This window comes from Condylura cristata, unplaced genomic scaffold (genome assembly GCF_000260355.1).
Source record: "Condylura cristata isolate star-nosed mole 26May11 unplaced genomic scaffold, ConCri1.0 scaffold00009, whole genome shotgun sequence".
NCBI lineage: Eukaryota > Metazoa > Chordata > Mammalia > Eulipotyphla > Talpidae > Condylura > Condylura cristata.
This window is the reverse complement of record NW_004567110.1, coordinates 45,188,374-45,200,946: the sequence shown is the minus strand read 5'-3', so window position 1 is coordinate 45,200,946 and position 12,573 is coordinate 45,188,374. Positions and strand designations below refer to the sequence as shown.

Genomic DNA, 12,573 nt, shown 5'->3' with positions numbered 1-12,573 from the left:
CAGACTTAATATGTTTCTTGTCTTCTCCTAATCTGGTACTTTTAATTCAAACACTCCTATGAGTGCAAAAATATTTCCCATAACATTATAAATGGTCAACTTATTACAGTGAAGGCATTTCACATAAATGCTTTTTAAAATGCTTTGTACAGAACACCCATAATAGCACAGAAATCAGAGTTGTGAAAATACAAAGAAAAAGATAGCAGAACTTCTTAGAATTTAGATTTAAGAATTCTAAACTAGTAACTTTGACTTCTGATTAGTTAATGACGTCTTTTAAGTTTGCCTTTTTTCTAATTAAATTTATAATTCTTCACAGATGTAACTTTTGTTGATGTTCAATTTGTCTCTCTCATTTTGTTAAACCTCACATAGTACTTCTCCAATCCATTGAATAGCCACATTAAATCTGTTAATACCATGCTCTTCAACCCCAGAAATTATTTCCAGAAGGCAAACTTGCTTTGAGAGATCATCAAACAAGACTTAAGGTACACATTTTATCACATTTTCCCTACCACAGAGCTCAGGATGCAGAGCAAAATTCATGACTTTTGCACTGTTTATTATACTTTGCTAAATTACAAATCAAAAGCATCTGACAGAAGATCATGTATGAAGCCAAAAAGTTAATAATGTTCTGTGAAAAGTAAACTGTAAATGGAAAGGGATTCTAGATCTCAGCAGCACAGAGCAAATAAAATGTAGGTACTTGTCTAAATTATGGGTTTTCCATAGGCTTTTTTTGCTTGCTAGAAGCAATTTTTATAAAATGACTATAATTTAAAATTTTTTCCCCCCAAACTAAAAAGAAAATTTCAAAGTGAAAGTACTGAACTTATCTAAATAAATAGAGTTGGCAGTCGAGCTGGTTTTGTCCAACAACAAATCAACCTGAGTCCATCCAAATTTGAAAGACAATGGCAATTTTCTAATCAGAATTTATATTTTACAGGGGAAAAAGTGCCTTAGGCATAAATCTGCTTTTTAAGTGGAATACAGTCTTATTAAATTCTCAGTTAATATTTCTAATTATGGCATCAATTCTATAATAAAAACCTAAGCCTAAAATTGAAATAAACATCAAGAAAGAGGCAGCTGTCTTTAAAATGTTAATGCTATTTTCTTCTTTATCAAAAACTCTATTAAATAATTCCTTTAATATTCCTCCTATTTTTTCATGTAATAGCACTATACTACGTTTAGAAGTATCTTATTCCAAGAAAAGGACAAGATAGAGTCCCAGAAAAACAAAAAACAAATATTTAAATGAAATTGATCCTACCTATAGTTTTAAAGGATTGTTTTCAAAATTAGCATTTATTTAAACTGTTGAATGGAACACTTTTGATATCTGATTAAATGTAAGTGGATTCATTTTCACTGCAAGTGCTTTCCTTTTTTTCCCCACATGTTCTTATGAATTTTTCTCAAATGGAAATGTTTTCTTGAGAAAATCATTTATCATGTCTACAAAACTCATTTAGCAGTTGACTTCCCTTTGGCAACTGGAAAACTGAATGTCGCTCACTTAGTCGCTTCTATCACCGCAAAGTATTTTCAGGATTGCAAATCCATGACTGCTTGCTCACTTACTGAACACTTTGGGCCTTAGGAGAATTCAAGCAGTGAGAAAGTCAAATATCAAATATTTGATAATGCAAAAAAGCATGACTATTCATATATGCATGTCCTCAAACCTCAAGCAGTAGGTGAAAAGACTCACTCAAATCTAAAATAATACCTACTCTGCAAGACACATTAAAATATAACGCCAAACCTAGAAGACTACAATATAAGCTAAACTACCAACTTTTTGTACCCCTGGTCATTTTAAGAAATTAAACATGAAATAAAAAAATGTGTCTACACTCAATGACAGCTCTAAATTTACTGAATCCTCACAAAGCTACATTTAAATGCATTCCAAAACCCCAAGAAATAGCAGCTATGAATCATCAGCTATTCATATACTGATTTGAATCACAAATATTTTTAGTGAAAATCAAGTTAATCTTGTGTTTGATATTTAAAGACCACTCAAGTGTCAAAAATGAAAAACATTAATTTGGCAAATGTTTATTATTTTACCTTTTGAAGATGAGCCTGTTGAATAGGTTTGGGGAATTTGTTTATTGAAGCAAAAGGATTTCCTTGCTTAAAATGTGATAAAGTGATATCAATTTGTTTTTGTTATCTGTTGTCCTTTCAAAATGTGAATTTCTTCCTCATTTTCTCATATCAACCTTCACTGTAGGAAAAGTTGTGTGTGTTGCAATGAAAAAAATATATGTAATCTTAATATCACAATATTTGAAGTTTGCCCATCAATTCAGAAGAGATACGAGGTAATCTTTCTACAAGAACATAATCGTGTACTCTATTTATTTATAGGAATCACAACAAAGTAATGGTTAACAATTAATTTATAATGATCTCTTAATGATTCTAACCGCGCAGATAATTTGGGGCTTAAGAATTATACTTTTTGGATGGAACCCTGAGGTTAATCAAGTACTAGGTACAAAGTGTCACAATCTTCCCCATGCCCTAATGCTTTTATTTTAAAACAAATCAAAACAATACTAAAAAGCGCTCCGGTTATCTTGGGCTCTGCCCACAGGACAGCTGTTGTCAGTCACTACAATTTTTCAAACAGTCAGCTTGTACTTACAGCGCTTACATCTGCTGCATCCACCAGTTTAATGTGCTCCTTCGAATGTGCTGGTTTAGCAAACCTCCATTCCTTACATAGTTTTGCTCCTGGATAAGGACGCGAGAGGGATTTTAGGAGCTCTCAGTGGAGCCGGGCGCTGCTGCAAGCGGAGCGCCTTCGGAAGGGAAAGTCGGGCCGCGGGGACCGCCGCCTGGCCGCTGCTGCAGGCTCGGGCTGCCTGGCGACTGAGCGAGAAACGCTTTCCCCAGAAAGAAAACCGCCACAGTGGACGGCAACAGGAAGGCTTAAAGTCGGAAGTGGCACTGGAGAGTTTCTACCTCGCTCCAAACTCGGAGCCATCAGCTCCCACTGTTCTCTCCAGTAACCGCTTTGAGCCCTGCGCGCTCTCCCCACTAAACAGCAGCAGCAGATAGCATCTGAGAACCCTAGACAAAGAAACAGCAGAATCTCATCCCTCGATTTGTTTGCGCAGCCTTGTAGGTCTGCCCGTGGAGCCTCGGGGCTTTTTTTGTTTTTGCAAAGCAAACCACAACTATTCTCTTGTCCTAACCTTATTGGTTTAAATGCAACAATTGAAGGGAGCACTGCTCTGTCTGACTCAACCTTGCTGCTTAAAAAAAATTTATTATGTAAATGAACGCGCCCCATGCTATCTGAATAAACAGCTGTGTGAGAATAAGTTCTCCGAGGCTCTGTCAACACACATCTCTCGCTACAGCAGCTACCAATTACGAGCTTTGGGGAATAGTTACACGTTATCTTTTAGACTTTTCCAAAAATTTTTTCAGACCCTGACACTTGGGCATCAAAACTTTTCAAAACTCTTTCCTGTACCAACAGATGTGCAGAAAATAAAAAATTAAATGGCTATTTCTAACTTAAGGGAGAAAAACGCAAACGTGTAAGCTATGATCAGTCAGTTTACCATGAATACCTGAAGGATGAGTGCAGTGATTTCTAGAATGGAAAACAAGTTTCACCTGAGCAATTTGGGGACATGCCCAGATGATTTTTCCTTGCTAGTATTTTGAAATGATTTTAGCGAAAACATCCGATTTATTTAGAATGCTTTTTAAAATACATTTTTTTCAAAAGCAAAACTAACTAAATTCAGAATCTCTACATGATGGGTGTCACTCTCACCTAGAGATCTGAACTATTCACATTACTACTAAATTACGGTTTTATTAAAATATACTATCATGTGTTAGGCAAATAAATGGCTTCAGTTATTAGAGCAATATCTTAAACATCCTATTATTTCAGATATTTTTAAAAGGCCTCACTTAGGTGACTAATTATGTTTTAATTTGCCAGCCCTACCCCATAGTTCAAATACATTTATTTTGATGGTAAGCAATTATCATAACCAATTTTCTACTTAAAAAGAAAATCCTTACACCCGTTGGATTTTCTTTAAAGTTGTTTTTGTCATAGCTGAAAAACTATTCTATAGATTTGGCCCTTTTATTGATTAAAAAAAAGGCATTTTTTTATGTTAACATTCTCACCTTGGTATGGCAAAACATTTTTAAAATCACACTAACTTCTTAAATGGTTTTATAACACAATTCCAGATACTGATAAAGTACAGTCTTACCTTTACTTTGCTAATTTGCTAATGAAAGTACCATTCCGATGCAAATAAAACAAAAAGCTTCTAATGACCAAAATTCAGTCTGAACTTACTCCCCTTTTCTCCCTGAATGGAATCCAGTCAAAATTCCTCAGAAAAGAATGCTCTGTCAAACCTAAGAGACAGCTTAAACTGCAAACTCACCTAGGATTTCATTTGGTATATAGTACAGGCAAGGAATCATGGGTTAGTCACCTGCCATATTTGGAAAGCCAGGTCAAAAGTCACTTGATTGCTACTGGATCTGTTCATATATGCAGCAGAAATAGAATTACATTACCATCTAAAGCACTTTCTCAGAGCAGAAAAATCATTTGTTCAATATGCAAAACTATATGCAGCAGATAAAAATACTGATAATGGGTATTTCTGGTGCCATTAGAAAATGTAATGTTATATTAATTCAGTTTTGATATCAAACACCTATACAGAAACTGCTTTGCGGTTCTTTATTTATTCCTACACTCCAAAAAATCCCTAAACTTTGGGGTGCTAATTGGAAAATTCATTTCAAACTTATTCTTGCTTTCCCTAGTTTAAAAATTATTTCACATATAAGAGTAATATTATTTTTCTGATCCATGAAAGATTTTATTGATAAATCTAGAAGACACATACTACATCAACTCAAAACAGCAGAAATATCATGCAAAGCATCTCAATTTTATATACAATTTATTTGCCTAAGTTAAAATCAAATTTATCATATTACATTAATTTTAATTGAAATTCAATTATTTTTATTTATGTAACCAAACAATATGCATGTAATTGTGAAAACCATGGTGAACTTATTTGTGACTACCAGCTGACATAAGTCATGCTTTTAAATTATGTAACAGTTACTTATCAGTCAAAAATAATATCCATGTGCATATAAACCTTTTAAAATGGGTTCCTTTTCCTAAAGCAAATTAAATGGATTAAAAACTATCATATGCTTATTCATAAATTTGTGTGTTTCCTAATTCTGAATATCAAATATATGATAAGCACTATTACACACAACTTATATCAGAAATAACTTGCTCCATGTAGCCAAAATGTAAACTAATACTAATAAAATTCAGCTTATAGTGTACTGTTAACTTCCTATTTCTAAATTTTCATCAACTATAATTATATAACTATATACTTTAAGGACCAATTTATTTCCTAAATTAGGTCAAATATGTATATTACAACAGAAATTAGGATTTTTTTTTAAAAGTTTGCCATTACTAAACACAGGTGATAGTAGAAAAAGTTATCTGATATCTCCTGCAGAAATTTCAGAACAAAAACATAGGATTAAAAGTTTCCAATATGCTTTTCCTCACTAAAACAAAACTGAAAGCTATATTTGGAAAAGAAAAATACTTGATAGTCAATTGTAAAGAAATATAGGATTACTTCAAAGAGCATTATATCTCATATACTGTTATCTCCCAACAGAATTTATCTTACAGAGCAAACTGTTACCTGCATACATGCCTAGTTATATAGAAATCTGCAACTTGATAGATACCTACCTAATTGTAGGTCTCTTGCTTTCCAAATAACAGATTTTTAAATAAAGGCATGCTTATAAAAATAAACAAGTGTCCCTAATTTTAAAAAAGACAAGGGTATGTGTATATGTGTGTGTGTGTGTGTGTGTGTGTGAATTAGAACAATTAAAAAATCATTTAGAATTTTCTAAAACTACATGATTAAAAAGTTGATTAATTAAATTAAATAAAACAAACACTTGAGAAAACAAAAATTTCAACAAAGATGTATTTAAAAGTTACTTTTCTTTTACTTGTACTTACCTTAGGTCAATTACTAATTAAGCATGGAGGCTATTACCTGGTTTGAAATAACCACCTTTTATCTGTTTCTAGAATTGTTAGGACTATTTCTCAAGAAAAAAAATGGTATAATGAGCTGTAAAAATATAATTATCACATAGCAATTAATGCTTTTTCTTCAAAAGCAAAATCCTAGTTATTATTTCTCCAAACATTATTAAAATCAATAATCCTAGAAATATGCAGCATGTTGTAATTCAAACTGTTCTACACAGAATGGCGAATCGAATATTCTAAAATACCGTAATTGTAGGTCTCTTGCTTCCTTAGAACTGCCTCTTTCTCAGGGTACATGCCATGGCGTAGCATTTCTGGCTTCTTTATGGAACTGTTGGAACAGTGTCTGGATGGCTGACATTACAATCCTTGCTGGCATTAGGACCGGTCACTTCCATGACCTACTCTTTCCCCACTGGCACGAGACCTACTATGAAGGCCCTGCTTCCAGTAGCCTTCAGCTGAAACGCAACCAAGTAAAACATCCTCTATTTATTTTAAGAATGATATTAAATCCACCAAACTGAATGTCTACCAGTATTTTGCTAAATGTTTTCCATTCAAACTCCAACATGAATAGTTTTTAACAATAAATTTAAGAAGGCCAATTACTAACTATAAACTGTACCATGGAAATTATTTTAATAAATAGTAGAGGCTATACCAACACAAAACACAATATGGAAATATAACTTATTTTCTGGGCTGCTAGATACATTGGTCACTACATATGAATAATAACCATTTATTTACATAATGTGGGAAACGTATTCATCTGTAATAATGACTGCTTACAGAATATTTTTTTGAAAAATTATTATTCTTTATAGAAACTTTAGGGGGAATTCTTGAAAATACTATTGATAATAGGGGAAGGGCAGTGGTAGATTTCCAAGAAAAGCAAATGGGATCACAGCGGCACTTTAATAAAAATACAATGTATCAGGTTTCTATTATAAAACCAATTGATTTTCAAAAATGGCAGCATTACTTGTTCTTCCTTCTGCCAAAAATACGTAAATAATTGGTCTTGGAAGCATATGGTTAATCTCAGCAATAAACTATTTGCTTTTTCGCACTGTAAAAGGGATTTCTGTGAATATGAACAGGTCGTCTCCCCATCAAGTTTTTTTTTCTTTAAGCCATGGTCAAAACCCATCTTGTCAGCACCTTCAAATGCATTTAAGAGGATCTGGAAATTTGCTTTGTGTTTTCCAGGTTTCATGACTGCTGAGTTCACAGTTTTAAAATTCTTCAGAAATAATGATGATCTCATGGAAAAAAGAAGGGAACCAGCATTTATTGAGTGCTTACTATGTGCCAGGCTCTGTGAAGAACATTTTATAGACATATTTAATTTATTTTAACAAATAATGTAGCAATTTATGTATATGAATCCTGTTTTTTTTTTAAACTGATTCCTTCCCCCTCCCCCACTGTTTATTCTAGAATCTGCCTTATTTCTCTAGCACCATCAAAGTTACCACTACATAGGAGATGAAGTACTAGGATATTAATGTGTCCTGTGTGTCCTGTAATTTTGGAGCAAGGTGACATCTAATAATGTTAACATTCAAAATGGTATGTGATCTATTGAAATGACTATATTGAAATGCCATATTCAAAATAGGATAAATAAAATCACCATACAATATCTAATTATCCACAAACAAACATGCAGCTTCTAAAGTAAATGTACGTTAAATGGTCAATAGTGAAAAGTGTGATGGATTATTAAACTTGAAATAACAAAATAGGAAATATTGTTTTCTCTTATTTAACAAAAAAGGTGCCTTTTTCTTTAAGAATTGCAAGTTTTTCCAACTTTTTTTAAGTAAGGAAAAGCTAAGGGTTTGAGTTTAAAACATGCAATTACATGAATAACTTCTTTCTCAGTTTTATCAATTTCTTGCCTTTGTATTTTTTAATTTCCAGTTATCCAGTGTGATAAGCTTTGATCTTAATAGCTATTACATCACTTGATTTGTTCACCAAGGAAATAATAACATACAATGTGCATGCCAAGCTTCCTTATGCATTTAGAGGCATAGTTTTTTCAAAATCAAGAAGTCTTACTATTGCTACAAAGGAATTGCCAGGAAAAGGGAAAATAAAAAACCCAAACCTAATAACCTATAGAATTTTTTTCCTCCTTCAAGCAGCATTAACTTTTTTCCCCTTCAGTCTCCCAAATCGGAAAAAAAGAGTAACCTCTAAAGCTGTTTTAGACAGAAGGTCAGAATTCAAAGGATCGGTAACTTAATCCACAGAGCACTGCAATCACATTGCTATTGGAAACACAACCAGAAGCACCATTATTCTAGATGTTTTTATTAAGCAATGTCAATAGGTATACAGCCTGGAGGTTTCTCTCTACTGTAAAGATTCATACTTGCAGGCGATCAAGTTGCCTCAGGTCCTTGAATTTTACTTTAATTTACAAAAAGAAAAAAACAGACTCAGCCTTACATACTAAAAAAAAAAAAAACAAAAAAAACAATAGCTTCAGCTTGTTCATTCAATTACTTAGAGTTACCTTTTCACTGCCAAAATGTAAATAAAGATTATCATTTTTTATCTTTAGATACTTATAATTGATGAGAATACTTATTGTTGATGCTTTCACATTGGAGTATTATACAAATTTTTTAATTTTGTAGTTCATGTTCTTTCAAAAAAATTCAAGTCTGGAAGCATTCACTACATCTTTCAAGTTCTCTCTTTTATCATCAACAATCTAGTTTACCCAAATTGCAGAGTAAAACAAAGTCAAGGATCTGCAGTCTACCTAATTAATATGTTTTAAATGTGCATGGTTCTGAAAACCAATGGCTGGTTGATGGGGAGTTACAGACTGGTGGCTTACTTTTTTAATCAATACAAGGAAAAACAAATAGTTTACCAAGAGGTCAGAGAGCCAGTAGAGGAGACCTCTACTGCACGTTATCATTGACATCCCCTGCTGAAAGATTCGAGAAGCCCCCATTAGCTCTGGCCTCCTGGGAAAGCTGTTCACTTTCCTTCCTGTCCTTGCCTGAGAGGACAGATCTTCCTCACCAGCAGCACTAAAGAGGAGACAAAGGAGGGCAGGAGAAAACTAGCAAAAAAGAAACAATTTATTCAAGATAATTAAGAATCAGAATTCTGATTGGAGGCCCTTAGGCCTTTTTATCAGAATTAGGGCCTTTCACTCACAAATTCTAAAGGATTTTGACATTTCAAGATATCGACATTTTCAGATTTATAGGTTTTAAATTTGTAGTACCATTACTACTACAGCAGGCCTTTGAATAACATTTCAAAGAAGTCATTTCTTTCAATCTGATTTGGTAATAATGTCACAGCAGGGCCAGTGTCTGTGTGGGTTTGCATGTTCTCTCCAGCAGGTCCTCCAGATCCCTCCATAATCACAAATAGAGACACATTAGGGTCGCCGACCTTTGCTCCAGTTCAGAGGAGACTATATGAGTGTGTGCTGCCCTAAAGGATGTCCTGCTCAGGGCTGGGTCCTGTCTGCCACCTCGAGCTGCTGGCACCTGAACTGGAATAAGTGGGTTGCAATATAAATGGACAGAAATTATTACTTAATGATAGAAATGTTTTAGGTTTTTATTTAGAAGTTTGGTGATATTTTTATGACCAGAAATACATCCCAGAAGCTCAACTCTTGTTTTAGCCATTAGTCTATGGTCAAATTGACTTTGCTACATGTAGATGTAGTTTCACTTCAAGTTCCAGTGGAATTATTGAGGACACAGTGAATATTTGCCATATACTGACATCTCGAGGAGGCATTGTATTTGATAGTTAAAAATGAAAAAAAAAAAAAAAAAAAGGCCCTCCCCGGTGGCACAACGGGTTAAAGCACAGCACTAAGAAACTAAAGTCACTTCAGCATGAGTTCCATCCACACCCCAGAGGTGACCTACATGGCGCGGCAGATTTCTTCTGTCTTGCCCGCTGCTCCTCTCAGCAGTGTACTTTGTCGATCTGCCTGTTCTGCTCCCCACTCTCACCACCCCTGCACCTCTGGCCTGTACCCCCGTTCTGTATGCATAAATAAATACATCTTAAAGAAAATGAAAAAAGAAATGTCCTCACTCAGCATGAATAAATTAATTCATGATTAGCTGAAGATTAGCTAAAAGGACTCCCTTCTTTCAGCTATTTACAAACTTTCCAAAGTCATGATTACTCCAAACCAAAGAATGATCTATCTTTGCAAATCTAGCTTAAATAAGATATTTCACATTAAGGTCTTCCTGAAATATGATTACCCTGATTTCCTTCCCTTATAATTTTATGTATATTTTTTACTGGAGATTTGAGTTCTAAGTCTGACTTTAGCATGAGTTTTTCTCCATGCCTTTTGTGATCATATTACTTAGTTTCTCAAATCATAATCTATAAAATGGATATCAGAAAGTTACATACTTTACCACAATAGCATGACTATAAAAATGCTTACAACTATAGTTGAGGGCCCTGCCTGGTGGCGCAACAGGTTAGGACAGAGCACTGCAAGCTAGCGCAGCTGCTTCAGTGTGAGTTCGATCCCCGGCCTGGGAGGTGATCCACCTGGAGTAGCAGACCTCTCCTGACCAGCCTGCTGCTCCCTTCAGCAGTGTACTTCGTCTAGCTGCCTGTTCTGACCTCTGCTCTGTTTCTAGTGAATCCTCTCACCTCCTCTGCACTTCTGGCTTGTACCCCAGTTCTGTATGCATAAATAAATAAATCTAAAAAAAAAAACCCTATGGTTGAGTTATAATGGATAGTCAAACAACAACTGAAAACTGAATTTCAAGTCAATTTTATTAGACAATTGTAGAAACAATGTCCAGACAGGACATGGCAACTTTCTAGTTTTAGTGGATTAATATACATAGTACTAAATAAATGTTATTAAAATGATCAACATATATAAAATTGCACCCACTGACAAATGACTGGAGAAAGATACGTTATGTCTTTGGACAAACAATGGAATACTGCTTAGCTATAAAAACAGATGAACTTTTGCTATTTTTTGACAACATGTATGGTACTTGAAAGGATTATGGTAAATGAAATAAGTCAGAAGGAGAAAGACAAATGCCAGATGATTTCATAAGTCTAATGCAAAGAAACAAAGCAAGCAAATAGATGAAACAAAATAAAAACAATGCTTACATTCTGACAATAGATTCAAGGTTACCAAATAGATCTGAAGGATAGAAGGAACAGGTAGAGGGCATACAATGGACTGTGGTAGAGGGTTACTAGAACTTTGGGGGTGGGGATGGTACAGTAACACACTTGTGAACCTGTAGTACTAAAACTCATACAGTGTTGCAAAGCAAAGTCACCTCAATTAAAAAAAAAGCAAAACTAAAATACTTACATAGTTGGCAACTTAATGGAACATGGCCCTGGTTTATGAAAGAAAAATAACTTCCATTGCTTCTAACCTTTTCCATTATTTTCCTAATACATTGATGTATTTGTCCCACCTTGGAAATTCTAAAATTGGACTGATGAGAACATTGTCATCAAAGGGCGCTAATTTCATCCTTCTATTCAGAAATGCATTTTAAATACTTTACAGAAAAAAAAATGCATTATTGAATTGTGCTAGGAATTTACCATTCTGACAACAGACAATAGCCAAACTGCAAGGAAACTAAGACATTAGAAATCACTCTAATCACATGGTGCATATATTTAGAAAAGGAATGCAATGCAATGTTAAGATTCATTAAAAAAAAAAAAGCCATCATGCATTATATTTTAATTTCAGCTGTTTTACTGTTCACTAAGTATTCTGTTATTCCATCAGTTCATATTTCCTTTTTAAATTCTTAACCAAAAAAATCCAAAATAATAAGAAAAATTTTAAAAAGAAGCACATTAGGAAAAAAGAAAGTTTTTTAAAAATGATTTATTTATTTATGCATACAGAACTGGTATACAGGTCAGAGGTGCAGAGGTGGTGAGAGGATTCACTAGAGACAGAGTGGGGAGCAGAACAGGCCGACTGACGAAGCACACTGCTGAGGGGAGCAGCAGGCGTGTCAGGAGAGGTCTGCTGTACCATGTGGGTCACCTCCAGGGAAGAAGGGGATCAAACTCATGCTGAAGTGGCTTTAGCTTCTTAGTGCTGTGCTTCAACCCGCTGCACCACCAGGAAGGGCCCAAAAGAATGTATTTTTAAAGAGTCTACCTTTCAGAAATACCTCCCAACTAATATGCCCACAATATTGTCATTTTCAAATGTACAGCTTTTAGGCTATTCAATAATCTCTTGTTGGCTATAGTGTCAGTTAGTAATCAGTCAGCCAGTCAATATTATTATAAACATAATTGTCAGCTGCTGTGGCACGAGAACATGAAACAGTAAATAAGACAGACTTCCCAAGTATAAATAAATTAAAAGATAGTCCACAGAACAC

At 34.3% G+C, this 12,573-nt stretch overlaps 1 protein-coding gene across 1 annotated transcript in view; it reads right to left on the bottom strand.

Annotated features, from left to right (window-relative positions):
- The window catches only part of EYA1 (EYA transcriptional coactivator and phosphatase 1), a 147,149-nt gene extending 144,383 nt beyond the window's left edge, over positions 1-2,766 (bottom strand). The window contains exon 1 of the mRNA XM_004679806.2: positions 2,678-2,766. The gene's annotated coding sequence lies outside the window, so the exon portion shown is untranslated. The remainder of the gene's footprint in view (positions 1-2,677) is intronic.
- Between the last annotated feature and the right edge of the window lie 9,807 nt (positions 2,767-12,573).